This window comes from Mixophyes fleayi, chromosome 1 (assembly GCF_038048845.1).
Source record: "Mixophyes fleayi isolate aMixFle1 chromosome 1, aMixFle1.hap1, whole genome shotgun sequence".
NCBI lineage: Eukaryota > Metazoa > Chordata > Amphibia > Anura > Limnodynastidae > Mixophyes > Mixophyes fleayi.
In genome coordinates, this window is record NC_134402.1 from 438,168,025 (window position 1) to 438,174,024 (window position 6,000).

Here is a 6,000-nt window from a genome sequence, read left to right on the forward strand (position 1 = left end):
GAACTCATTCACATCAGTCCCTGCCCCGTTGGAGCTTACAGTCTAAATTCCCTAATATAGACACACACATAGACATATACATACAGACAGAGAGAGAGGTAGAGACTAGGGTCAATTTTTTTTTTTTTTTGATAGCAACCAATTAACCTACCAGTATGTTTTTGGAGTGTGGGAGGAAACCGGAGCACCTGGAGGAAACCCACGCAAACACAGGGAGAACATACAAACTCCACACAGATAAGGCCATGGTTGGGAATTGAACTCATGACCCCAGTGCTGTGAAGCACAAGTGCTAACCACTAGGCCACTGGTTTATGCGCCTGGGTTATGAGCGAGTGTTTGCACCCGCCCTATAGCGCATGATAAAGATACGCTTCTATAGATGTAGTTGCATGTTTCTGCAGGTCTACATGAGCCACTTTTGCGTAAATACGACCACTTCCCTCCCAGACCCTCCTCTCCAGACGCAAGCAGGCGTAAGTGTCAGAGTCACGCAAGCCTGCATTGGTGCATATGTGAGCGCTCGCTGACTGCGTACGGATCAGTGTCGGTGCGTTGTGCCTGCATGCCTACTATGCGCAAAGATTTGTATTCACTTATGCCAAAAAGCAGGATGTATGTTGTGTTCTGCTGCCCGGATACACACTATAGTATTGGATATATTTGGATGTGTTTCACTTACTGTGATGATTTATTGTAGTTGTTTTGCTGTCGGTGAAATACAGGTGTCAGTAGCTTTGAAGTAGGTCCTATTGGTCATTCCACCACTGAACTCTCTAAGGGGTAAATGTATCAAGCTGAGAGTTTTCCAGTGGGTTTGAAAAGTGGAGATGTTGCCTATAGCAACCAATCAGATTCTAGCTGTCATTGTGTAGAATGTACTAAATAAATGGTAGCTAGAATCTGATTGGTTTTTCAAACTTGACGGAAAACTCTCAGCTTGATACATTTACCCCTAAAGCTGTTGTTTAAACTGTAGCCAGCTTGGATGTTCATATGAGGCTTGTTCACTGAACCAAAACTAATGGAAGTAGAAGCAGCAATTAAATATGTGTGAAGTGTTCCTTTAGGGGAGCAAATGTCACACATCTATCTCTATGTGGATCTGTGCGACTGAAAAAAAGAAATCCTGCACAAGTTGGTGAAGAATTTAAGTTATACACCTTTTGGGCCCGAGTTAAAGTAGGACGTTGTAAGTTGATTTGTGTAACTAACCCCCCTATGGCTGGAGAGGCAGATTGGGAGCAACCAAGCGCGAGTTATTTACAGTAAGGACATGCGCAAGTAGCACACCCCATGTAGATGCAGGCTATTTAGAAAAGGTGATCACGATCATCAGCAAGTATTTTTAGTGTTGTTAAAAAAAAAAAATTAAATCAATTTTTTTTGTTATTCTTTAAAAACACACATTGCCCCCATCATGCCGGGCTGGTCACACTATAAGAGGGAGAAACGCTGTTTGGTGTCTTCGTGTCATAATGTGTGCTAGACCTAGCCTGGTCAGCATGGAATATGAACATTACAGGAATCAAACCTGCAAAATAAAAAATGGTCACTCCCCCGTTGACAGCAGCAAAGCCAGCGCTGTGCTGAATAGAACTAGGGACCGTTCTGGCAGTTATAGGCTGTGGTTGCCAGGGTAACAGTTAAAGAATAGCATTAAGTAAGCTTGTACAACTACAAGTCCCGGTGATCCCTGGCAGCCAATAACTGCTCGGACATGCTGGTGCTTTGAGAACTAAGAAAAAATAAAAAAATTATGGAGTACTGCCATAAAGTACTAAAATAATACTTATTCACATGAGGGTCAAAATGTATGTTATATGCTTTTAGGACTTGATTTAGTTCTACAAACCTACCTAATCCTTTGATATACTCACCCAAATCCCTTGTTTTACACTTTATTTAACTCCTAAATCCCATAGGAAATCCCCTTTTTTCCGTCCTGTAATAATCCAGAAATAATCGAATGGGGTACCGAGATCCTGCCTACAGGCGTAAGCTTCAAGGTCAATGAATGAAAGGGATTTATCTATGAGTATTATTATTATGAGTAGCCAAAATGATTGACTAGAGCCTGAGCCTCTGGAAGCCATGGGCTTGCTGGTACTTGTATTCCACAAATAATGTTTTTCTCTCTTTTAACCACACCACATGATTGTCTTGAAGACCCCCCCCCCCCCCCCCCCCCCAGTGCTGTGTGGGACTGGTGTGGCCTGGGAGGTGCATTTTTTTGCAGTCCTGTATCACTAGTAAATTTTAAAATGTGCTGACCATGTGTCGGCACACATTATACCAGGGGACCCAGGGGCAAACGCAGGATTTGTAGAGGGGGGTTTCCACACCACGCCGCCAGTGGGCGTGACCATCATGTATGGGGGCGTGGCTATAATTTTAGACAGTACTTGGCTGCTCTCCAACTCTTCCTATCCCCATAATATACATGGGCAATGCTGCGTGGATTACTGTTAGGTGCATGCAGCTCTTCCTTTTCAAGCAGAGCCGAGTGAAGCGGGGGTAGGGTTCAGCCACCTCAATTATACAGTGCCCCAGGCTTGGATGGGGGGTTTTCCAGTCACTAGAAAACCCCCCTCCCTCGGTTTGCCTATGGGACCCCAAGTTCCGGGTCTCCCTGCTCTTGTGTGACCAGCCCAATTTAATTATTAAATGTGGGTGCTATTCATTTAGCGTGTGGCTGTTTGGGGGAGTGGTCGGTGTGAGTATTCACTCAACGCTCAGCTTTCCAGGAGGTGAATAGTACCTGTTTCTTTTCCAAACAGGACCCCGACATTCCAGCGTCTGGCCAAGCAGCACCAGGTGGTGAAAGCTGCAGTATCGGGTAGGAGAGAGCGGCACAGTCTGCAAACTGTTCCCATTCTGGTGGGAAAGTCACAATATTGCTGGACTGTCCTGTACGCTCAGGACTTTGTCCCTCTTCGCGCTGCTCTGCTCGGGAACAGAAAGCTGCATGGTGGGCACTGCATTTCCGGTGTGTTTGAAATGGAAGAGTAGAGGTTATGGCTCAGAGATAGCTGAGCCCTTTCATGCCGACACAAATCAATAACAAGCAACAAGGAGGAGAATGGATAAGGTGCAGGAAGGGAGGGAGTTGGAGAGCGTCTAGCGCATGTAAAAGGCTTGGAAACGGCATCTACTATCACTCCCATCAAGGTGAGGGGGTCCTGTGTTCTCTCTCACCCAGGGCAATAAAATATCTAGCTACGGCTCTGACAATCATCACGCCCACTCCCCATGCATTCTGGGGATAATGTTCAACGTTAAACTGTCTTTCCAATGTTCCATCCAATCATTGACGCATTCAGTAACGCAATACGTGCTAAATATCTAATATCTTATCTCAGGGACTCATCATATCTTTGCTTACTATAACAATTGTCTGTTAAGTGACATCAACCTCTACCGCCTGTCCCCACTTCATGCCATTATGAACGCTCCAACCACACAACCTCAGCGGCTAGCCTGCTGATCCTTAATCTGGCTCCCTCTACCTCCAAGGATAAAATTCAAAGTATTATCCTTAACCTATGAAGATTCATAAATCTGTCTTATCCTACTGGAATGATATCTGGGTGGTAAATGTATCACGCTGAGAGTTTTCCGGCGGGTTTGAAAAACCAATCAGATTCTGTCATTTATTTAGTGCATTCTACAAAATGACAGCTAGAATCTGATTGGTTGCTATAGGCAACATCTCCACTTTTCAAACCCACCAGAAAACTCTCAGCTTGATACATTTGCCCCTGGTATCCTAATGGCAGAGAATAGCGGTCCCGTCTAACAGAGAGGCCACAACGGGATACAAAAATTGAAGTTTATTTAACAAATCTGTGAGAGTACAGAATTGCACATCCCCGTGTGGTCAGACTTGTTCTGATGATCCCACAATGAGCACTGGATTTTGAACACATTAGCTACGCTGATGAAGTGGATAGAGCCATGGAGGTCATAGGCTTAGCGGTAGAACACTATTTATATTCTATCATCAACAGGAAGGTGTCAGCACTGCAGACAGCGCCCTGCAGACAGCATATGAGGACAAAGGTCAAATGATAAGAATAAACTTGAGGTGTACACTGTACGGGACAAAGTTAAGTGCCTGTGAGAACATGAACAAATATACAGACAAAATGCTGTCAGTAGCCCACTAGTTGGCTTCTGTGGGAGCACTGGTGGACGATGAGGAAGCTGCGATGGCAATGCTGCAGAATCAGACACCAGAAATCGTGAGGACCAAGCTGCTGCAGTTCCAACAGCGAATTCCCGTCAAGACAAATGCAGAAAGTTCTGCACTACTCACTAAAGGTGCCAAGTCCAAAAAGCCCAAGTATAAGTGCTTATTATGTCACAAAATGGGACACAAGACATCTGAATGTGGGCCGAGAGGTTCAGGTATTGCGCATAAGAAGCGTGGCAAACCAAACAAGTCAGCATTAAATGTTATAGTCACAAAGAGGACTGCTGGTATATGGACTGGGGGCCACTAGACACTTCAGCTGCAATCAAGAATGGTTCGCTATACTGAAACCATATGAGACAAAGGGCCTGATTCATTAAGGAAAGTTAAGTAAAAGTAAGTAAGGGAAAACCATGTTGCATTGGACGGGGAGGTAAATTTAAAATGTGATGGCAGATTTATAGTTGGGATAGGACATGTCCTAGATCAACTTTATATTTCAGTGTACAAATAAACTATCAAGTATATGTGTGCTACATGAAAAAACAGCCAGTGTTTTCCTTATGTGCAAAATAATAAAGTCATTTGCACCCCTTGCATTGTAACATGGTTTTGTCCAGAAAACTTGATTAAGAAAACGTACTCAATTTTTTGCTTAACTTTCCTTAATGAATCAGGCCCAAAGTCCTTACTGGCACAAAAGTCGGGACAATCACAGTACGACTAAGCATAAAAGTGAGAGTATCAATACAGACATCCAAGACGTCCTGTATGTACCAGATTTGGGAACCAACCTTATCGCTATAAGCATTCTGGAAAGAAAAGGTTACAAAGTCAAATTCGCAGAGGGCAAATGTGTGATCCAAAACCAAAGAGGGACTGTAATTGTGACAGCAACCTGGTGCAACCAACTATATGTCCTTAAGACAGAGGAATGTTGTAAAATAGTGACTTCTGAAACAAACCAATCCATGGAGCTGCGGCATAAGAGACTGGGGGTTAGATTTACTAAGCTGCGGGTCTGAAAAAGTGGGGATGTTGCCTATAGCAACCAATCAGATTCTAGCTGTCATTTTGTAGAATGTACTAAATAAATGAAAGCTAGAATCTGATTGGTTGTTATAGGCAACATCCCCACTTTTGCAAACCCGCAGCTTAGTAAATCTAGCCCTGGGTCATCTGGGATGCAGCAATGTCCATAAACTTGTTGATGGGATGGTAACAGGGATCACTGTGAGCAGTTCTGAGAGAACGGTATGTGAGAGCTGTGTAAAGGGTAAGCAAAAACCCGTTGTCCCTTTCCATGGTCAGTAACTAGAGCAGCAGAATCATTGCCTCCAGTACATACAGATGTCTGTGGTCCAATGGAGGTGAAATTGGTTAGTTGCAAAAGATATTTCATGACACTCACTGATGACGCCACAAGGATGACACATGTGTACTTCATTAAAGCTAAAAGTGAAGTCAACAAATTGCGGAATACAAAGAATTCCAAGAACTGATGACTTGTTTTGTTTACTAACCCTATGTTTTCTGATTGCATGAAACACTTTATTAGAAAATGTTTTGATAAGGTATTATGATTAAGACCGGAGACATGACTAGGCGAGGGGGGGGAGGGGGGGGTGTTAACAGGCAGAGCAAAGCTCCGTCTCCTATTCTATCCCCGGTGGTCTAGTGAGGACAGACAGTTGGGCACAGTCCAGCCGTCCTGCGCATGCGCAAACCAGAAGTTTGGGTTTTGCTCCTTTACTGTCTGAGGAGAAAGTGGCAGCATCGCTAGCTGTATGTCTGTATCTGTCCCT